The sequence below is a fragment of the Anser brachyrhynchus genome, assembly GCF_964034855.1.
Source record: "Anser brachyrhynchus genome assembly, chromosome: 2".
Classification (NCBI taxonomy): domain Eukaryota; kingdom Metazoa; phylum Chordata; class Aves; order Anseriformes; family Anatidae; genus Anser; species Anser brachyrhynchus.
Genome location: NC_137695.1, coordinates 98,968,068 through 98,991,544, shown reverse-complemented (window position 1 = coordinate 98,991,544; position 23,477 = coordinate 98,968,068). Strand labels below are relative to the sequence as shown.

Below are 23,477 nucleotides of genomic sequence, written 5' to 3'. Positions count from 1 at the left end.
ATTTCAAATCACTACTGAATTCTTGGATTACTTTAGAGTATGATTCAAAAGTTTGGATAAGAGGGAGAGATGGGAGAGAGAGATAATGAGGCATGAAACTATTTTTTCTTCAGCCATAAAAATGAAAAGTTATAAAAGACACTTAAAAAAAAAAAGGGGGGGGGTGCGAGGGAGGAATCTAATTTTTGCAGCTTTTCCAGCCAGTCTGCATCTTGGCAGGTAGATTTATCAGTAAGAAGACACTGAAAAGCTTTACCTTTGCTCTACTTTTATGATGTATCACTTCAAAAGACTGAGCAACTTGGGAAATGAAAAATCATCTTTGTTAAACAGGACAGCAATTGCAATTTATTTCTCAGGCATAGTCAGCATGCTGGTCTTTAGGGTGAGATTTTGGTACTTGCTACTAACTGGACTTAGGACTCCAAGTTGGTGTGAGTATAATTTCTCTATTACAAAAAGCCCTGGGAAAAATAAAAATAAAAATAAAATTAAAATAAAATAAAATAAAATAAAATAAATAAATAAAAATAAATAAAAATAAAGGACATCAGAATTGGAGAATTTGTTAACCTTGGAAGAAGAATCACGTAAGGAATTTCAACAGCTACAAGCCCAGTATTATTTAAAATAAACTACTAAAATGATCAGATTGAGCTCTTCATTCTTGCAGTGTGTTTCATACAGCTTAAAAGCATTTCTATGCCCTCTGGATGTTCTAGGCTTGCCAGTTTAGTATTAAGGCAGGGGCTGGCTCCCAGTGGGTGCTGGTATGGTGCCAACCCTGTTCCTGGCTGCAGCCCCTGCAGCACTGTCAGCACCTCCTCTGCCACCAGCAGACCTCCCCATGAAACCCAAAAGCCTGAGTTCAAAAGGGGAAAAGGCTCATGAAAGGATGGGGTGAAACAAAAAAGCACAGTGCACAAGAAAAAATCTAGATAGTTTCAATGTCAGATGCGGAGATGTTAATTCATACTCTATTCAAACCATTAAGTAAATAGTGCCTCAATAAAACAGGAATATCTGGGGAATAGGTTCTGAAAGACTGGGAAGAAATTAGAGGAGAGGGAAGAGAAGGGATGTGTCAGTGCCCAGGAACCAGCTCTTACATGAGGAAAGCTGTAAAATACACATCTTCATCAGGGGATGCTTGAGGAGGTCTGTCAGCAAAAGATGCTGAAGGGCAGTTCCTGAAACCAAATTCCTGTCTCTGCACAAAACAGGTGTTAGCAAAGTCAGCAGTGTGGTGTCAGCTCTGCCCCGTCTCCTCACCTTGCTATAGGGAGAGATTGGGATTTTGTTTGTTTGGATGGGAATTTTATTTTCTGCACCCAAACTTTGGTGTCTCTGCTTCCATAGCCCCAAGGTGCCACTTCAGATGGTTCCAGCATTACAAGAAACTGGTCGGCAACCAACGACAGCACCTAAAGGCCACTGGGCACACATTGCATGGCACTTCCATGATTTTCATCAACAACCTGAAAATTCAACTACCTCATTTTTTAACTAGAGAGCATCACCCTAAGCCCATCACTGCCATTTGGAGGCAGACTAGTTAATTCTTATTCCTCATTGTGAGAGAGGGAGAAGTTATAATCCTTACTCTCACAGGACATAAATTGCTTCTAAAAGCTCAAGACTGAAATCCTCCAAGATGTGTAGCTTGTCTTTTAGAAATCAGTGGAGGTTAGGGTTACCAAAAGAGGAGTAACATCCCTCCCAGATTTTTGGACAGAGGAGCTTCTTTGAACAATGGCAAAGCAGAGAACTAAATCCAGATGATCCAGTTCTGTGCCTTAACCAGTAAGCCGTCCTTTATCTCTGACAGTAACATCTGATGAATTGGATCGGGCAGGATATAAAACACGATTACAACCCCAGGTTGGAGTCATAGGTCAGCTCTGCAATCACCTCAAGCCCGGGATTTTACTTGGTGCCATGTGTCTGAATAGTAAAATGGAAGATAAAAATATACAAAATTACACTTTTTTAGATATGTATGCTAAAATTATGATCTTAGCTTTGCACTTCTGCTGATTGTGATTGTACTGTTGAATTACCAAAAAGCCCCCAACAATTTACTGGAAAAGAAACTCCCAAATAAGAAGCCAGCTTGGTCAACTAAGTTCTGGGTTGGATTTTTACCCTCACTCTAATGAGCCCTGTGGTGACTGGAGGCATATATTTTGTCAAACCAAGGGCAGTGAAATACTGCAAGCCTATTTTTTTTCTCCTGAAGAGACTTCAGAATGAACTTTGTCCATTGAATTTGCTAGAAGCAAAGGGGTTCTGTCATTTTCTTATTTTAAGATAGGTCCAAACTACGTATCTTCCTAAACGAGGCCTGGGGGAAGACGCTTTCTCTTTAAGGGAGGATGTTGCATGGAACTGATAACGCCCCTTCCAAAAAAAAAGACATCTAGAAAACTCATATACATCTGCATTATGCAAGAAAAATCATTCCCACTTACTCTGTTCATGGTGCTAATTGCCAGTCTAACCACCTATTCTCCAGCCAAGCTTTGTGAAAAAAAGAAGTGAAAAAAGTGCTTTTGTTATGCCCGATTCTTTCAGCTCAAACAATGTAGCTTTATGGCTAAACAATGATTCTGATAGTGAAATGTCATAATAAACTTCCTTATTGCCCATAATTCTTCTCAGGTGCTACGTTCATAAATCAGGAGCTCTGGGAGCCCTATTACAGACTATGTTAATGGTTTGGACTTTTCTGCCAGTGCCCAGTCTCAAAAAAAAACAAAAAAACCCAAAACCACCACCACCAACAAAAAAACTACCTAAACCAAGCAAGTTTTTTGATGACATCTTTTATGCATTGACAACTCTTGACCTATATGAAAGATGGCCAATGCCAAGATGGTGGCACGACATTTATGTTTGCCATGTGAAAGAGAATGAGGGTCCCAAACACAGGCTGCTCTTCACACCTACAGGAAGGCAACCAGCCTCATCCTCCCATCCACCTGCCAGAGATGAGCTCAGCGAATAGGCCCTCCCAGGCACAGTTGGGAATCTGTAGCATTTTGACTGACTCAGGCCAAGGTGGTGTAGGCTGATGACTATTTACAATAATCACAAAACGGTTACAAAATATGTCAACATAATGTGTTTCTAGTAGCTTGACAAGACTGTGTGTAGAAGACATTGGCTAGGCCTCCTGTTACAGGAGGTGTGGTGTTATGCCGTAGAGTATTCCAAGCCACATCTCCTGGCATATTGGAGCTGTTCAACCAGACAGCAGAAGAAATTTTGCTCCTAAAGAGTTTCAAGCTACTTTCTCTTTACTCCTGACCCAAAGGGAGAGAATGTGTGTGCTCTGAGGCTGCTTTAAATTATGCAGGGACGAAAAAAGCCTTTGACAGTGTGAGAATGTAAAGGGTACGAAAAGATAACTTAAGCTCTGACTGCTCCAACTCCTCTCAGCCGCATTAAGGATACCCCTGGTGACAACTAAGTTTGTGACTCTTGATAATTACCTTGGCCATTTTGATGTGTTATGGGCTGATAGTAACAGAGGCGTCGTGAGCACAAATTATGTCATGACAGACCCTGATTGTAAGGATCCATATCCTCTGCAATATTAGATATAGACACTAGATACTAAATTCCTATAAAGCTGTCAAGATTTTAAACACCAAATTCAAGCGATATCCCCGACTTGCCTTCCAGATTGAACTCGGACATGAACCTAAGGTCTAAACACGGCTTGTTCAGCCCATCTACAGACACCCAAGTCAGCATCACCTGACATGCTATTTGATTATGGCTTTTTACTATACCAGATGACAAATCAACTGAGAGGTTTTGCTTACAGTCAAAACCAAGCTAAAAAAGAGAGTTTTATAAAACATTTAGAATCATGTATCTTGACAAAGTTGCAGTAATGGAAGGCAGCAGAGTCTGGCTTTTTTCTTTTACAGATGCTCAGATGTAATTGTCTCCTCACACATATGGAGACTGGCCACAGTATTTGTAAATATTCTTGAACAGGAGAAATATTATAATTTTCTTTATTTTGACATCTTTATAAAATATTATCACTTTGCTAACATAATATTATGAGGGCTACTTTTTAAAATGGATTATACAGAAGCATTCATTTCAAAATTTCAAGAAATCCTGGCTAAGCAAGACAATTTACACTGTCCGAAAGAGATTCCATTAGTATAAGATTATATATTTATTTTTCCCTGCCGTGAATGAGGTGCTTGGTGGTAATTAGATCAAGAGAACAAAACAAAGCCAATGCACAGATACCTGCCTACGTCTGCCAGGACATAATGTACGTAGCGACCTGCACTGAGGATGGAGGGTGGGCTGGATTGCAGAGTCACTCTGTTTGCCCAGGGCTCAAATGCTACCCACCAAAGCAACACTGAGCCTCCCTTTTGATCCAGAGCCAGCTCAGGCATGAAAACAGCCTCTCAGTATTATTGCTGGGAGTATGCTGCATGCGGGATGTGTCGTAAGTGACAGCGACCAGTCTGAGTCTGACATTTCTTTGCGTCTCCTTCTGAGATCAGGACCCGATGGCAGAAGGGCTGACCAGGAGATAAATGCACAAGGGGCCAGGGAAGTTGAGGCTTTCCAAAGTGGACAGTGCTAACTGCTGAGGTGATGCTGATATGACAGCTGCCTGGGACGTTTCTGCCATGACAATTATTGTGTGCCGTCATCAGCATGCCGATAACAGTAACCCTTGTTTTTATGTCTTCAGGATAAATCCTGAAGGCAGGAACCCTGTTTTTCAAAGAATGGGTTGACGGAACTCTACATGTTTATCAAAATCACTACAGAAATGATAAATTAATGGGTCTAATATTATCCATTTGGATGTGAAGACCCATGTGCACAGTTATTGACTATGCAGGAGGTGAAGTTGCACCAACTGAACAATAGGATGAGGCAAAAGCATGTGCCAGGGATGACTACACAGACAGCCTCACTCACTCAGTTTATTGCCCAAGTGTTTCACATAACCAACACAATTCCTAGCGGCCAAACCTCTGCTTACGAAACAAATATGAAGCAAGTATGTCATGGACCAGGAGAACTAGGCTTCAGTCCTAAATCACAAGTGAGGAGGAAAAAATCAAAATGCTTTGTGCTTTCCAGCACCTATTTCAGTGACAAGAGACAATAGGAAAAGCACATAGGAATCCAGAGGAGGCCCCATGCCCAAATCCTGACTGAGGGGCACAGAGTCCTTGCCCCTTCCTACACCTGGACTACTGATAACCCCTCAGTGGTGAGGCACAGCTTGCTTGCCACTCTCCTCTCCATCACCCATCTTTTCCGTGTTATATGCTTTATTGAAGTTCCCTTTTGCAAGAGTTTCTTAACACCTCCCCGCTTTATATACATTCCCAGAAAAAAAATGTCAGTTTTTAGTATTGTATGAGCTTTTTGGTGTGCACCGCAGAGTATGTTAATTGTGATCAATCAGGGAGGGAGGAGGAGGAAGCAGCGCTGAAGGACCTGCGTGCCCTCCCCCATTAGCAACGCTAGGATTACGTGTAAGGTCTTGATAACACCATTCATTCTTAAAGGGCCACTTTTTGTCAGTCTGGTCACGGCAGCCAGCCATGAAAGCAAAGGATTTGGGGCTGGGAACCTCCAGACAGGGTCTTTGTCTACACCTTATAAACAATTTCTAACACTCTTTCCCTAGCATGATTTTTCCATGACCTCTTCCCTTTGTGCTTTCCCTCAGCTATGGATTCTGACCCTGTACTTTATCCATCTTTTCTTTGCCTCCTTGACTTTTTAGTTCATCTTCCACTTGGGATCCCCTGCCAGCAGCATCCCTTGCACCTTTTCTCTCATCTGGCCATGCTGGAGGTTCTCCACTCCCTAGCTGTGCTTTAGCCATGGATACAAAAATAAAGAAGGGAGCGGGAATTTTCTTTTGGACACTCCATTAAAGCACCTATTTACTGGAACTTAGTCTTTTTTGCTACTATTTTATGCCAATACACATGTAGTAGGGCTTTATCCCCTTGAAAACAAACACCTGAGATGCAGAACAAGAAAAAATGAGGCCAAAGAACTTAATCCCTGCTTGTTTACTGCTTAGGAGGGGCAAGTGAGGTAAATTTATTACAGGTGACAATTACAAGCAAGGGAATAGGGAGGATTTCTCAGTGAAAATTCTGCTGTTGCTTTCCATAACTATTCTTATGACAATTCCTCAGTCTGCTGATGCTCCACAGGCAAACTTAGCATTCATAAAACTGCAAGTATTCACTATTTGATCATTGTTTAAATAAAGGCCTTATAATAAAAGGAAGTAAAGGTCGATGTGTATAGAATAATTTCATCATGGTTTCTCATTCTTCCCTTCATTCTTCCTCTTTCCTTCCATTGTTAATTGTGATCCTTTTCTTTGTTCAGTCTGGGTTATGCTGTAAGATCCTTTTGTTGCATAAAATGTTGTGCATGCTCATTGTAGTTTATAAATACACGGGCCAGACCTACACTGGTGAATAGTGCGATGAAAAGGGGTAATTCGGTGTGGGAGGACACCAGTTCAGAGGATCAGAGCCAGTAACCCCATCTTCCCATGCCAGGGACTGCTGTGGTTCAGAAAGGGCTATGCACATCCCTGCAATGCTCATCAAATACGCCACCCCTACAGTAAGTCAGAGCAGAACAGAGTCAGGCAGAGCTTCTTTCTCCGGTTCATATTTATATTGTAGAGACAGTGGAAAATCTGATTATCCAATGTACAATAACGCTACAGCTCCAGGATGCTATTCTTCTCCATTGCACGAGACTGAATCTGCCTGTGTTCAGTGAAGTTACTCTTACTTTCTCAGTGCCAAAGCAACACCACAACGTTTCTCTCCTCATCACCTCAGTACCCTCAAAATTATTATGGACTTGCACTTTGCGAGCAAGAGTCAGGATTTTCTTTTGAAGTGTCCCTTCTACTTAGCAGAGATCCCTAACCTCCTCATGCAGCTAATTTGGAAAAGCCAGACTCAAAAGCTTCTGTGCTGCTATAAACCAATATTTTTATAGACAGTTGTAACTTAATGTACCCATTTGGCTGCCTTCCACTGTTTCCCATGTTGAGACCATCTTGAGATCCACAAACCTCTTTCAGTGCTAGCGATGCTGATAGACGGGAATAAAAGGAGTTTTGTTTTCTTTCTCTTTCCTTAAGTGTGTTAGCTAACAGGTTTTAGGCTCCTGTTATTGACAGGACAAATTGTACTTTAATATGGTTTAGTTGGCTCAGTCCTATGGCTCATGTACACAGCCTAACACATATTAAAATATTACTTGCTCAGCCTGAACTAGAATATATAATATAGTGGTTAAATGAGTTAGCTGCCACATTTTTGAGAAAAATGCCATTTCTACTCAAGCCAAGGCATTCTGTTAATGGGTTGAATATTCCTTCTAGCCCTTTCTCCAGCAAAGGGAAAATAGTTTTTACATTGTCCAGACCCTTGGCATCAGCTCACAGGACGGGAGAGGCAAGGAGGCTTGCAAGTGGGGTTGTGTCCCTCATCAGCCCCCCCCAATGAACCCTTGAGTTTGGAAACCCAGAGTTACGAAACCAGACCTCTTTCCTTCCTGCTCCTGCCATTTTTGTTACTGACCACCATCCTGAGACACTCCCCCCCTCCTCTTTGTCATGTCATGTTGTCTCCCCCAACTTTAATCACTTTCAAAGCCATCGCTCCAAGTGACCTCCATGGCCTCTGGACTGCTCGGGTCCCTCTAAAGTAGAAGTGTTTGGTTGCAGGTTTTTCTATCTGGAGAACAAGACTCTGCTATTTGCACCACTTTCTAGTATTTCAATTCAGGCTTGGTTTGTTGTTGTTGTTTTTTTGGCTATATTTACAAATTCCAGCAGGCTATCCTTAAGAGAAAGGTGCTTTTTACAAGTCTCCCATTCAGCATTCATGGCACAAATCATGGAAATTCCTTTAGGCTACACTGGTGCCAGACTCTGTGCCTCCCACTTTTATGTGCGCTTAATAAAATGCATCTATTTTCTTACGACCAAACTATCTTGCTTTCAGCCGTATCAGAGATGAAATACAGTTGTGTTAGTAATCCCATATGTGCTGTGCCTGATCCCTTACTTCTCTGTGTTACTCTGGGAGTTTTTCGTGCCTCAGTGATGAACTTCTTCTTTTCTCTTCAGCTGTTCTTTTCTCCCTTCTCAGCCTTTTTACTGCTGCTTCTCCCTCCTTCTTTTCCCCTCCCCCGTTTACACTTAACCTTCTGTTTCTCCTCGTGTCCTGGCAGGAAGGATATAATGCAATCGCTGCTATACAGTGACAAAAGTAAATATGTAGCTCCGAGTAAGCGCAACAGGGTCGAACAGCCCTTTTGCAATATGATACCACATAATCTGCTTCCCTTCTAGAGATAGTTGCTTGAATGCTAAGGAGTTGCAGCTCCACTGCTTTTATAACTTGATAGCTTTACTTTGCTTTTCTTTGGTTTTGCATAAAGCAGTTCTTTTACTGGGGCTGGTTCTGGGGCTATCTTCCTGCCCAAATCAAAAATGTGAATAAAAGGAACGGGTTCACCCTTCAGATGATTCTCTCGCCTTTGAAATTTCCATATATTTTTCCACAAGTAAGAGGAAAAAGGAAAACTGGATAATTTATGTGCGGTAAAGCCACACACATGCAGACACAGGAAGAGTCCTAATGCTAAATCCTTATGACTAAGCATTCAATGCAGTAAGCATTTTCTTTATACAACTGCTCGTGGCTTGCGGGCTTTTTAACTTACCCAAAGAAAATTATTATGGGTAAAAATTTTCAAGAATCTACACGATTTGGTGATCTAAACTCCATTGAAAATCAATGGCACTTCTGCATCTAAAATTCCCTGTTGCTCCTGAAAAATTAGCAATGCCAAGTGCCAACTGAGTGTATTTTGTGTGTCTCCTACGAAGGGGTGCCTTTGATGTGCAACCAGAAGTTTAAATTATTAGCTATTTTACCTAAGCAATTAAATATGACTAGTTAAATTAACCCCTACAGAAACAGAGGCTTTTTAGTACTTGTGTATTTCATACCTTAAAGGTACAGGACAACACCGCCAATGCTCCTGAATCAGGAGATGGGATGTGGTTCCTCATGCCTTTTCGTTGCCTTTGAGGCTGGTGTACAGGACCCGCTCCTGCACACTCCTGCATCCCCCGCTCCACAGTTCACTGTTCCCTGGATTGTGCTGACGCAACGGTCTGAGAGCCTGTGCTGTAAACTCATCATTAAAAATTAGCCTCCAAAAACCTCAAGTTCTCTCATTTCCTTCACTGTTTTATGGCACAGTCCTACAGTTTTATTGGCGCACATCAGAGAGCGATAAATCGCAACAGAAGAGCGGCAGTCTATGGGAAAAACGGGACAGGCAACATCTACAGCAACATTCCCATGCCAATAAAATGTATATGGAGGCACACTCTGAAGTCTTCTCATCACTCTTTCAGAAGCAGCACCAAGTGAAAGATCAACCACCTCCAGCTGTTAGTGACTGGCTCTTCACTGCCCCTTCGTTTTGTCAGACTTTGCAGTCACTTACACCACCCAGTTGTCCCAAGATACAAATGTATAAATAAATGGTTAAACACGGATGACTAAACAAAAATAAATGACAGGTAAGTAAAATATAAATAAATAAGTATATAGATTTTACTCTTTTCTTTTTCCTTTCCTTTCCTTTCCTTTCCTTTCCTTTCCTTGCCTTTCCTTGCCTTTCCTTGCCTTCCTTGCCTTTCCTTGCCTTTCCTTGCCTTTCCTTGCCTTTCCTTGCCTTTCCTTGCCTTTCCTTTCCTTTCCTTTCCTTTCCTTTCCTTTCCTTTCCTTTCCTTTCCTTTCCTTTCCTTTCCTTTCCTTTCCTTTCCTTTCCTTTCCTTTCCTTTCCTTTCCTTTCCTTTCCTTTCCCTTTCCTTTCCTTTCCTTTCCTTTCCTTTCCTTTCCTTTCCTTTCCTTTCCTTTCCTTTCCTTTCCTTTTCCTTTCCTTTCCTTTCCTTTCCTTTCCTTTCCTTTCCTTTCCTTTCCTTTCCTTTCCTTTCCTTTCCTTTCCTTTCCTTTCCTTTCCTTTCCTTTCCTTTCCTTTCCTTTCCTTTCCTTTCCTTTCCTTTCCTTTCCTTTCCTTTCCTTTCCTTTCCTTTCCTTTCTTCTTTTCTTTCTGGGGTGTAGCTAACAATATGGAGAGGGAAACAAGAATGGTTAAGCCAGCATTATTGGTAAAACATACATCTTCATAAAGGCATTGATGATGATTCATATTGATTATATTAAAATATTGGCTGAATTACTGAATTTTGCAGCCTTTGCAAAATAGTCATGGGAGCCCAGGCAAGCGAGAGTATTGTGGGGTAGTGGAGCTAGTATAGGTGACAGAGAGGGAAACAGAACCCTGAGATTTCCTAAAAGGTTGCTTTGGGTTTTACCTTTAAAACATAAGCATTTACCCTTCCAAAAGCATAATCATCTAAACTACTTCTCCTGTTCGGGAAGCACCTGAATTTACACAATCAGAAATGAGGTAATGTCTTAATGCAAAATAAATGCAAAGCAGCTTAGATGTTGCAGCAGTTTATTTCTCTGAAGATGACACAGCACAGTAAGGTGTCTCATGTGCTGAAGACCAACTTTTAGTCCATGCTGATTCGCACGTATTTAGCAGCTGAAACCATGCACCATAGCTACAGTGTCACACATACCGGAGAATACAGTAAAAAGTGATAATCCCACAAGGAAACAGAAGAGAACCAAATTCTGCACTAATGAAAGTACTCCTTCACGACACCAGATAACTCTCACCTAGTAAGATAACGATGAAATCTTATAGCCAAGAACCTAATTTGTGGGCTAAGATTGCCTCCTCCAAGCTCACATTTCTGTGACGCTGCTTTTGTGAAACACAAGACCTGCGTTGTATAAAAGAAGAATTAAACCTAGAGCCCTATTTCAGAAGAATCATAGTGCTAGTTAATATGAAGCTATTTCGAAGTTCAGACCCTTAAGAAGAAGTCCTGCAAAGATGTAATCAGATGCAGATGCTAAAATTTTCAAAGTTAAGTCCCTTGTTACTAACTCTTAGAGGAGTCTTAAGTTTTGCAAACAAACATGATAAAATAATAAAAGCCACAGTTGGATTCACGTGACACTGTCAAGCTCTTATTTGACAATAAAGGACTTGCTGTCCCTGCTGGTTATGAAGAAAAAATCTTGGAAATAAAACTTCAAAGACTGCAGCATCAGAAAACAAAGCGAAACATTGAAAACCAGCCAGCCTTTGTTCAAGTTGTTTTTGATCTCAAAACTCTTAGTCCAATCTGTAGATTTCTATGACTCATGGATTTTGGACAGCTGGGGTTGAAAATGCCTAGCTTAGCACCAAAATCTTATCAAAAAACACTTCCAAGGTTTTATCTGAGGATGTTCTAGGTACCCAAAACACTGCAGACACTGAGCTTCCTCTGTGGTACACCATTTATATAGAAGTTTAAACCTACTTTTCAAGAACCAATGTTAAGGCAAGTAAAGTGAAAATATTGGCTATAGTTAGCACGGTTCACTAGGATGAGAAAGAACAGAATTTTTATACAGTTCTTTAATATATGCTTTGTTAGTACGTGAGGTATTCAATTTATTTTTGACATATATAGTCTCTTTCAAATGCAGCCATAGAAGCCATGAGATATGTTACACAGTGAAACAGAGGTGAGAAAGACAAAGATGAATACAATTATTTAGGGAGTTAAGATGGGAATAATGTTGCATGACAGATTCTCTGAGGCTGGGAATTATTCTTCTGTGTTGTACACTTACCATAGAGTGGTTGTTACCCAGAAACAAAGAAAAGAAAACCAAAAACAAGCAAGTAAGGAGCAAAGAGAGTTCAGGGTTGTGAACACCGTCACAGGACACTACAAATCAAAGCAATGGTGGGGAGTGCTGCAGTAGAGAAGCCAGCCCCAGGTCCAGCCCCAGTGAGCATGAGCGATGCCAGTGGCAGCAGTGAAGTGGGAGCAAGGCCAACCTCTCCCAGCAGCAGCAGCAGAACCTCCTACCTGCACAGGTGGCTGTGATGAAGTGAGAAATGGAATAATGGAATACCTTTATAATGGATGAGAAGAAACATATATATATACACACAGTGTTTGCTTCCACTGCTGAGATCTGAGCTGTGGTTTTATGAGGTGAACTACTTTAACAAAGAAATGGCCAGTGAATAGCTTAACACTATACTCATATCCTGATCCCCTGTAGAAATTCCATACTATGTTACAGAAAAATAGTTTTATAGGTAGGGGTAGCTTTGTAAAGGTAGGGTTGCATGCGTGTGTACGTCCATGTGAGTAAACATGCTCATCGTCCAATCTCTAGGCAGTGTTTTGCAAATTTACCACACCTCATTTATTGGATATGCAAATTTTAAAAAGGCCACCTTTTCTACAGCACGCTCAAGCAATGGGTAGAAGAGAAGCACACATGTACAAGGCAGAAGAAATATCCCTTAGTACCACCACCTGCTAGCATGCTGCAGAGAGAGGGAGGAAGGGTAAAGAAAGATAAGGAAGATAAGGAGTAGGAACCAGCATAAACAAATAAAACGACTGATTCATAAAATTAAGAGATGAAAAAAGCTGCTAAATAAATAAATGCACTACTAGGCAAGTTAACACTACTCCTGGAGAGCTTTATTTACGTGGTTGGCCTTTACATGCTAGCTAATCCATCTAGACACTGACCTTGTCAGCAGTGTTTGTGTAATCTTTGAGTAAGAATACGAACTGTTCTTGTAAATAATACCTCCAGGACAGCTAGACGAGAGTTTTGCATGAGTGTTAAACATGCAAAGGGCCCAGGGCATGGTCCTCCTCTCGTGGTGGAGGGACCAGCCGCCTGGGCTCATGCTATGATACAAACAAGCACCTTCTCATTTCAGAGGGCTATGTCTCCACAGCACATCGCTCAGCTCTCAGGTTGTTATGCCAGGCAGTATAGGTCCCAAAACAGGCCACAGTGCAACGAACTTAGGTCTTGGGCAGGCAGAATAAAGTCACACACAGGAGTGTGTTAAATCCACGTTTCCAGAGAACATGCTGCAACTCGGGTGTTTCTGCAGGTTGGAGACAGCCAGGCCAACCACAGTACAAGCTCAAATCCAAACTCCTGTATGTCACAAGACAAAGACCACTGTTTCATACTGTTTTCCTTCAAATCTGATAGGGAGTAAAGCTTTGGGCTTGCCAAACCAATGTTGAAGGCCAAATGCTGTTTAAAAAAAAAGAAAGAAAAGAAAGAAGAGCCATTTATAGCTGATTAAATGCTTTTCAAATTCTGGAGCAGATGTCTAGGCAGAGGAGAGAAGGACCTTGAGGTTTGCAAGTTTAAAGAAAATATTAAAAAAAAAAAAACAACAACAAAAAGAAATTTAAAGATGAAATTTAAAGCGCTAAGGAACCACTACACAAAATGCCCAACACAGTGATTATTAAATGTTAGAAGTGCTGATAAACTGACTTTCAGGGCTTTTATAAGTTCTTCCTGACAGGATGGTCAACATCAACCAACACTGCATCCTTTTAAGAAAAGTTAATAAACAAGATGCATATGGAAGATTTTAGGTATGGAGGGTTTTTTAAGTGTTTGTGGAATACTATACAAAAATCCGTACTGTGTAAGAGCACAGCCTACCCACAGACAGTCAGGGCTGTTACCTGAACATGGTTTAATTTTATATTTAAACCTGCTAAGACCAGGACAGTTTTAACATATCACGGGCAAGAATGAAAAAGACAGTAACGATCTGCTACTTGTTTCCTCCAAATATCAAAATGTGAGATAGTTTCAGATCAATTATTCCTTTTCCAGCAAATTACTTTCTCTGTGATAACATCCAGCACTGGAAAGGCTAATTTTAGCTAGAAAGTTCACAGAATCTCGCCGAGCAACAGCCACAGTCGCAGCTAATTTGAGTCAGAGAAAGTTAAAACACTGTCAAAATATAAATGCTTCCTTCAGCTGATTCATTAGTTTGCGTATCATAACAAGGACTTTGTGTTCTTGGGTAAGGTTAGTGCCTTGAGGACATACTGCAGATGTGTGCATTCACAGTCCGAATTTCTGTAATTTGTTATGCAAACATCAATTCTTTTTAAATATTGTAAGAATAGAGACTTTTATTGCAGCTAACAATCACCAGCATTAAAGATAGGTTCTCTTGTGAGGCCACTTTCTAGAACAAAGGAGGACACTATATTCTAAACAGATGTTTACCAGTGAATGAATGTGATATTTCTCGTTAGAAGAGGTTTAATTTGCAAACGAATGTTGAAACAGTGAGCAAGTGAACTCAGCAAGGCCTGCCCCACATCAGAAGGCCTGATGGTATTTTGACACGTTAACTTCTTTCCCCTCAAGGAAACTGTGAGCTTTAAAAATCCTCAACAACCTAACAGCAGGAAAATCCGACGCTGACTTTTAGTTTTACTTTCCTTTTTTTTTTTTTTATTGTATGGTGTAGTTTAAAGATACAAAGTGAGAACGAAAACAGCAACTGAGGGCTGGATTTTGGCAGGCCTCAGGAAGAGATGAAATTTTGGATTATTGACCTCAAAAAGGTAGCCATGGCAGTTCCCCACAGCCAGGGCAACATCAGACTGTGCTTGGTATTAAGCAAAATGGCCTTGGTGGTAGACTTTTCCGTGTTATTTTATCTGGCTATCTCACTGTTTGATTTTTGTTTACCTGAGCATTTTACCTGGACTCTGCTCCTGCCTCTGCTTTGAGGCACGCCTGGAGAGGCTTCTTCAGCTTTTTCTGTAGGCAGCTGCCTGGTATTTGGTGTCGGGTTAGCAGGATGGACCAGCAGACACCGTCCTTGCTCTCCGTCCAGCGTGTAGGGCTTCCGGATGATCACAGGAGCATGAAGTGCCATTGGTCCATGGGGGTCCTGAGCTTGTCTCCCAGCCCACGTGAGGAGGAGAACTGAGACATTTTGGTTCTCCCCAGGATTAAAATCGTGTCATTTGGTGCTGTGCACCTCAACCTGACTGAACAGCCCTGACTAAGCACCCCAAGGGCAAGATCCGGATGCTGTAGGCCATACTAGTTTTGTAGGCTTTGTTCAGAGAGTGTCCGGGCCTCCAGATGATTTGCCAGGGAAATAAAAGGAACCTGCAGGGACTGCCAGGGTTTCTGCTTTCAGGATAGCCAAGCCTATAATGCCAGATGCTTGCTGCCTTGCTCTATTAATGCTGACAGATATAAGCACAATTAGCTGAGGAGGGAGAAATGGTGGAGGCCAAGAGACCATACTCCCAGGCCTGACCCATGTAATCGCTTTCTGTTTCCCCTTTTATTCCGTGGCCTTGTGGATAATGACATAGCGTTTCCTTCTGCAGGAAAGCAGGATGCATGGGAAACAGAGGCGCTGCATAAGCAGATGCAGGAAGGGTCTTGCCGGGAGTCTGCTGGGAGCCCAGCATTAATGGCAGATCTGAAGATGTAACAAGAAGACTATGGAGATGCTTTAAGAGGCCACAGACTGAGGGTGGGCCAGGCTTCCCAGCCTCGAGAGCCACAGGCAGGGCAACCCCTCATGGTACAGACCAGTTTCCCACACGGAAATGAGGGATTTGCTTCATACTGGTATTTTAAGGATAAATGCAATGTGACATGCTCGTATTTCATGGTAACAGGGACGATTTATGCAGCAGAACAGATGAGCAAATTCCACAGACAGGAGCATTCTGCCGCATTTATAACTTTTGATAGCAAGTTCTTTATCAGCAACCATTGTCCTAGTGAAAAGATCCATTTAGTTTTGTGTGTCAGCAGACAGTTAGGCAGAAGCACACTCTGATCCAACCATTCACCTGAAAGCCTACCTACATCCAGTGTAAGTAATCTGTAGGGGATTTTTTTTTTTAAAGAAGGATGCATTTTTCACTATTTCTGTCTCCTGTTTCCTGGAAGCACAACTGCTGAAGTTGGCCCAAATTCGGTGCTTCTGCGAGCACTTGTAGGCTGCCTGCCATCTCTGCTGCCTGCTGGACTCTGGGCCTGATGCAGCACCAGGCTGGCTGCTGATATACACAGCTTGCCTGGGCTACAGCGGTCCTCCCGCAGCAGCTTCTGCAGACAGCAAGGGCTGGAACATGACCACTAAGTGGATGCAGTGATACGTGCACCTACATGTGCATATCCTTACTGATGAACTTAGCTGTGCTTAGGAATTGATTTTCACTCCCACTTCCATGAAAACTTTGTGAAATTGCACTTCCTCTTAAAAAATGTTCAGACCGCTTTGGTTAACTTAGGAGACAAATTTTTCATTAAGTCGATTTTAAATCTCATTCGCATGAGTGATTTGAAAGACAAAGAAAAGGGGCAGAAGGCAACACTGAATCTGGTGACTAAAGAACTCTACTTGAGGCTGGTTAACTAGCTCATTCAATAACGTCCTAATTAGCAAGGACAGGCAGACAAAATGATATCCTTAACATAGGAGTTAACCAAAAGGCTGGTTTTCTAAAACTGTGCATCTAAGTGCAAGAAAAGTAGAGAGTCCTAATACATGTGAATAAAAGGAAGACTTTATGTACTTCTTTTTCTAACTAAAACATATGCTCAAACAGCTATTCTTTTTCACAGTGAATGATTACTGAGATCCTTTCCACGCTGGATGTCTCAAAAAATGTGAGGGCTTCCTGGACACAGCGGACAGATGCAGTGCAGCCGTGCACCTCTGGGAAGACTGATCCTACACTGACCAGGAGTGCATGAGAGTTTGATCCTTACTGATTTCACCCAGAGGCACCTTCCCCTGCAGCAGCAAAGCTGGCTCAGCACAGAGACACTTCTGGCACTGAGACACTTCTTCAGCGATAGATCCCTGTTTTTCCAAAACACCGAACAGCTGCTTTCTCTGCTGAAGAAGTTTTTGTTTTTGCAGTGCAGATTCCTGAGATCCGGGATCAGGCAACCATGGGACTTGGGGGTGTCTCAGTTTGCAAACCACATCTCAGAAAGAGGTAACAGATGCTTCCCACTGGATTCACCCCTCTTCTCCTTCCCCCAAGATATAAACATCCAGGGAACACATCATAAGCTACTGGAAATGACTTCAAAATACCAGACCAGGCCAGCTGTGAGGCTGTGTATTCAACAGGCAGGCTACAGCACTAGGCAGCTGATTCAGAAATAAATCTCCATGTACAAGTCAGCCAGCCACATGCTGAGACAGAGGCAGGGCTGTAAGGTAAACACAGCTCAGCACTCTTAGGTACAGGATGGAAAAAACCACACCGTCTTCTTTTGTCCTTAAAATGCAGGCTCCCAATTCGTTCCTTCCTGTGGGAAGTGAGGGTTATACTCTAATGTACTGTAACAGGTCCAAGCTATAGGCAACTAATGACAATGCAAAGACAATTTTCCTCTGACTAAGAAAATACTGTCTCGTGCATCTCCCTGAAATTGCATTGTCGAAGGGACATGAGCTGTCATTAACACACGGTCATGTCATTCAAGAAGGGTCTGATGGGCCTGATACAAAACCCACCAAATTCCTTCCTATTAATGCAAGACTTTACCTTTAGAAAAACACTTACTGCAGCATTTTGACCCCTCTCTTTATTTTTATAAGGCAAGGCAGGGTATGATTGTCTTTCAGTTAATGATGTGGCAGGGGGTGACTTTTTGCTAGGTTTAAGAGACTTCTTTTAAGTTGCAGCCTTTAAGATCCACCTGGACAAGCAATAATTAAAGGGAATAGCAAATTAAATGCATTAGGAAGGGGAAATGATTTACTAACCAGGGGGAGAAATAATTTATTAGAAAAGAAAACTTTTCCTCTAAGCCGAGAGAGTCACATTACCTCTTTCACAAATCACTGGCTCTAGCTTTTCCTCCTCCACAGAAAGCCGCCCGCCCCTGAAGTCTGCGGCTGTTTCTTTCCCTGGGGCACCGCTGCCGTACACACGGGGCCCATCCTGACATGCGCCTTCATTGCCCTGCAGAACTATTTTGGGACAGGGTGGAGGGATGGAGAAGAGAGCTGGGGGGAACTTATATTCTATCGACGGGAATAACAACAGACACCTCGTTACGGCTGGCTTAGAGCGAGGGCTCCCCAGAGCCTCCTGTTTAGGAACGGAGCCAAAAATGTTCGGCTTAAGCCAATCGGCTGAAATTGAAATGCAAGAAGTCGCAAATCAAGCGGGAGTCAGGCTGCTGGACTTTTCCATCTCACAACCAAGCAAGAGCAATATTAAAGTCATCCCAATGAGTGTTTATTTCTCTAAAAACATTCCTATGGAACTTATTATTGATTCTTGGCATCATAGCTATATGGGAGACCCTAGTGTCCATGACAATTAAAAAAAAAAAAAACATGTTTATTAAAATTCAGTCACAGTGGCACAACACAACGTGCAATTATAAACACAAAACAGATGCAACACCATCTTCCCTATAGTCAGCGAAGATTGCAATCTGCAAACCATGGAAATTTGTGTCCTTGATTTAATGGTTTAAAATGCAGGAAAGCTGTTTACATTCACTGTCAAAATGTTTGCATTACATATGCTCACTGCCCCTGTAGTGGAAATATTTTTCCACTAACATTGCAGAATAAGCACAAAATGAAGATGCACCCCTCTTGGTAACAAAGTGCTGGCATAATGCAGTTTTCACCTCTGCTAAAACATTTGTTAATGACTCATCACGCTGTGCTATTTCTTCCCTTTACCTTGGATCAGCCTCTTGAGAAATCATTTAGTATCATGCACCCATTTTCTATTCCTCACTAGTCAGGTAGCCTTTTGCACAAGACTACAGACACTGCTTCCATGTCTTGAAAGCATTAGTTAGCAATGTAGATATTTTTTGATGTCCACTACAGCACTTCTCCATTATTGCAAACTTGATATTACACAACTGAATTTGGAAAACGTGTAGGTACCTTCCATGACACGTGTTTAGGATCAAGTAGTTAAGCTGGATATTTTAAATTCTGCCTCCAGTTTAAAAGGTACAGTGATGAATTTCAAGTGCCTGTACCCTTAAACCTGAAAGGATTTAGGAATATAAGTCTCACGGAGAGACAGCAGCATTTTTTAAAATCAGTGAACATGCACTGCAGACATAAAACATTTTGTTACCAGAAAGTCTCTTAAATGCATATCTAAATGCCTAGACACAGTGTTAGTAATGCTTAAGTTAATTGCTATGAAAATCAGAGTTTCTCATGTTTGCAAAAATTCATTTAATTTACATTAGCACTGTACAGACTTGCCTATCTTTTCTCCTGCTTTCCTCAGTTTCCATAGCAGTATTCCCACGACTAAGCACACGTACAGTCCCAAATCAAGGTCAAAGTATTTTATACTGTCTGTAGAGCACCATTCAGACACTCTGATTACATGGCTGATCACAAAAAAATTAATTCTACAGGTAAGAAACTTGCATACCAGTACAGCACAAAAGGTGTGTATATTCCTTCTAAAGTATACGTAGTTTGTTTGTTTTTGTTAACTAGAAAACTTTTGTTTAACAGGAATTGCTGATATATTTTTTTCATCTTATGCAACTAAATTGAATGTATGAAATACATAGCAATGATGAAATCTTGTGCAAGAGTTTTCCGCTGTTAAGCCTTATCAAGAAAAATGTATTATTTAGCCGAATGCACACTGTGAGAGATTCTTGCAGTTCTGTTTACTTAGCTTTTTTTACTGTGTGGTTTCTTTGCTTTTAAAGAAACAGAAGATGACTTACATCTGAGCATGTCAAGTGAATTTTGTGGCTATTTTGGCTGCACTAAAGGCTCCTTCTCTTGACTATGTAAAAAAGTTTGTTGTCAAGAATATTTACTAGCATATTCTCAAGCCGCCTTCCTACAGGCAGCCAGCATCTGTTAACAACAATTTGCCTTTGGTTAAATACAAAAACAAGCAAACAGTAATTTTTCCTGGTTAAGGCAAATACTACTTGACTGGAAGAATCTTTCCCCACCTGGTTCAATTAGGAGGCTGCAAAGGCAGAGTTTTCTCTCTGCAGCTCAGAATGCTTGCATGTAAAAAGTTCAGAGGCTCGTCTACACTGCAACAACTCGGAGCTACAGCATGCATAAAATGTTTTTTTCCCCATCAGTCAAAGCGTGAGATGGCTGGGATATGTGAATGGTTGCTATCCACACGCGGACAGCAACATGGATTTCTTCCATAACTCTGCTTAATAGGAATGAATCAGGCTTTCTGTCTTTACAACTGGGCATCCACACTGTATGTTTTCACTGTGAACAGATTCAGCTAACAGCTCTAATCTGTTCCTTGCGGGATAGAACAGAATATTTTGGAGACTCGGATACTCCGTTTCTGAAGGTGTCTAAACAATGTCCAAACACATGTACGTTCAAAAATGTATTTTCTGCCTGTCTGCTGATGCTCACGTTACATGGAGATGCCACGCATGTATTGAAACAAACGTGACTCATATTTGAAATGCACGTACACTCGGAGAACGTATTTTAATGTACTAAAAATGCACTCCCCAGAGACAAATATACTGAAATAGCTCTTCAGCTGCTCGGAATACATGTCCCACCACACCAGACTCAGCAACTCTCTCTCCTGACTGCATTACGACACTGATGATGGAGCAGACCCTGGTGTTTCCAGAGTCCGTCTTTCTCTCATATTAAATCACTTAATCTTTCTGAAAAAGAACATTTATTTATTTATTTATTTATGTTTTGGGGGGTGGGGGGGCGGGGGAGATTCTCTTTCAGAATTTTTATCTTTTCTACTATTGAGATGTCATAAATTACAATACAAGCCTGGGATTACTATGTGAGACTAGTTTTAAGCTACTCACTTTCTGACAGAACATGAACAGCCTCCTTCATGCAGTGTGTGCCTAATTTTTATTTGAGGCATTTGTTTTCTGAAAGCTTGTTCTCTTAAATATTGGAAGATGCAAGGAGACAGTAAAAAAGTGTGGGTAATGTCTAAAGAGATCTGAACAAAATGTCTAAGATGAAAGCTACTTTGTTTGCTGTTTCGTTGTGATTTCAAAACTTAAGAATAGGGTAACTAATTCTGCAGCCCTTCAAGCACTCTCAGGGTGATTTATGGTTTTGTGCTGAAACGCTATAGCAAACTTAATGGTTTTGCATGGTTGAAGCATGAAATTAGGTGGAACCTGAGTGTTTCCACTGGGTGTAGGTTTGAGTTTGGGAGAGTTTTGGAGTCCAACATATCAGCCAAATAGTTAAATTCTGAAGCATATACTTGCAGGAAAGCTTAGCAAAAAATAAAGAAATATCTAATTAATGTTTTTCTGCAAGTGCTACAAACTCAATGACATCAAAATGCATACTGACTCATACCAGTTTTATATAATTGACCATTCTAAAAGGAATGCAAGAAAAGTCAAAGGCATTTCGTCTCAACAATTTCTTAAAGGAATGCTTTGAATTTTCTCGCTCAAAATGTCATTTCTTTCTGAGAAGACTGAAATCAAATGCCCTTTTCCCATTTAAAATTGAGCAAAACAGTTCACTCTGTCTCAGCTTGTTTGTTTGTTTGCTTGCCAGTTATCCTGACCGAGGTCCAGGAGTCAGGATCTTCTCGCCTCAGGACAATGCAGAAGTCATGTCTACTCCTTCTGGATCATGGAGCTCTGCATTCCTTGTGTTATAGTGACGCGGAAACTATCTCAATCTTGTTATTGTCAACAGTCAGATAGGTAGGGGACATTCCTTATGGTGAGATTTGTGAGTTCAAGCCATGTCTGACCTAAAACCCAGTTTCCTGTTCCCTATGTCCTGTAGTCCCTTGTACCAAAGGCTACCACTGTCTCCTCCAGTTTAGGTGCATGAAACTTGGAGACTGAAGTTTTGAATGCTAGTCATACAAAAGTATGAAACTACAGGCTGCAAACTGCAGCCTAAATCCAAAGAAGAGGAGGGTTTGAGAAGGTTTCTAGGCAGCCTAGAAACCTTCCCACTCCCTGGCTAGAGCCAATTGTCAGCTGTGAATCCTAGGAAGATCCTAGGGCAGTACTTGCTGTGAGGCGCTGCAACGCTGACTCTAGTAATAGCAGAGACCTGTTAATTTGGGCTTTGGCTCTCAGGTTGCTCTCGGTCTTTACTTAAGCACAAAGTCTTTTAGAGCCCTCATCTGGAGTTCTGGTTACGTAAGGAACTGAGGATTTGGCCTATAATTTATCTGTGCCAAGCAAATCCCTAGAGCAAACAAAATCCTACCATCCAAGCTAGTCAGTCTCATGAAGCTGTATGCTCATTTTGTATCCTTCCCCCTTCCCATAGTTCTCACGTACTACAAGACTTGATGAGAAACAAAAATTCTTGGGGCTACCAAACTCAACTGAATTTCCCTGGTAATTTCACATAAATCCATTTTCCCAGTTGCAAAGGTCTATGATATGTACCTACTTGTACATCCCTGAAGGCTTTCTGGACAGACAGACCAAGGTCATGCAGACAGGGTTTGCGAGCTGTCTTTTTCCCTCTGTCATTGTTGGCTGAGATGAAAAAGATTCCTTTCAGGTCTCCACCTCAGCAGTCTCCTCAAAACTCCAATTGCAAAACTCTGTAATAGGAACGCCATAATTTTTCCTCCTCTGGTATTTGAGTTTATATATGGTCAGTGCTGCATTTCTTACCATACCAAAATATGCAATCCTCCTGTACAATAATGGAGATAAATATTTATGAATTTCATATCTTAAATTAATACATTAATAAATAAAATAATCCATTTGTAGTGCTCAACCAGATTTGATGGCGAATGTTTTTTATCCTGTAACACAATTTTTATTTAGTCTTAATATTAAAGCTTGTTAGAACCCTTCAGTTTACTGAGTACTGAGTATAATTTAACTCTATCCTTAATCATGACTTATTGATTCAATATATGAGGAAGCAGGCCCTCAAAATAAAAATTCTCTACCTTTTCTCACTTCAGAAATGTTTAAATTGACATAAGCATTTCAGCATTTTACAGGACAGAATCCAGGGATTACAAAAAGTAGTTCATGGATAGCCAGAAAAGGTAGAGGGTACATGTGTTTTTAAAAGTAAGAGTCAAAAAAAAAAAAAGAGGGGAAAAAAAAAAAAAGCTTATGTTTAAAGCTTTAACTGTATCTATTTACTTGATGGTTCCCCTGTAAATGTCTTTCTTTACACTCTACATAGCAACAACCTAAGCATTCTCCCTTCCTTCAACATGGTATCCAAGTGACAAGAAAAACTACAGAATTAATAAAAATATAGCAGGGATCAGATTTAAGTGCCTCACTTGTCTCAGCTGAAATCATTTCCTTCCACTGCACAGAGTGGTTTTGATGGGAGAACTTTGCTCTAATGAAGGTAGAAACAATATCAGAAAGGAAATAAAGAAAAATTGACTAATGTGACATTTGAGCATCATATTTAAAAGCAGT

At 41.1% G+C, this 23,477-nt stretch overlaps 1 protein-coding gene and 1 long non-coding RNA gene across 2 annotated transcripts in view; one reads left to right on the top strand and one right to left on the bottom strand.

The window, feature by feature from the left end:
* ZNF516 (zinc finger protein 516) overlaps positions 1-23,477 on the bottom strand; it is a 186,062-nt gene that overhangs the window by 150,585 nt on the left and 12,000 nt on the right. The gene's annotated exons all lie outside the window — the stretch shown is intronic.
* The window catches only part of LOC308189041, a 55,028-nt gene that overhangs the window by 19,579 nt on the left and 11,972 nt on the right, over positions 1-23,477 (top strand). The window contains exon 3 of the long non-coding RNA XR_013945974.1: positions 1,360-21,758. This is a non-coding gene — a long non-coding RNA (uncharacterized lncRNA). The remainder of the gene's footprint in view (positions 1-1,359; positions 21,759-23,477) is intronic.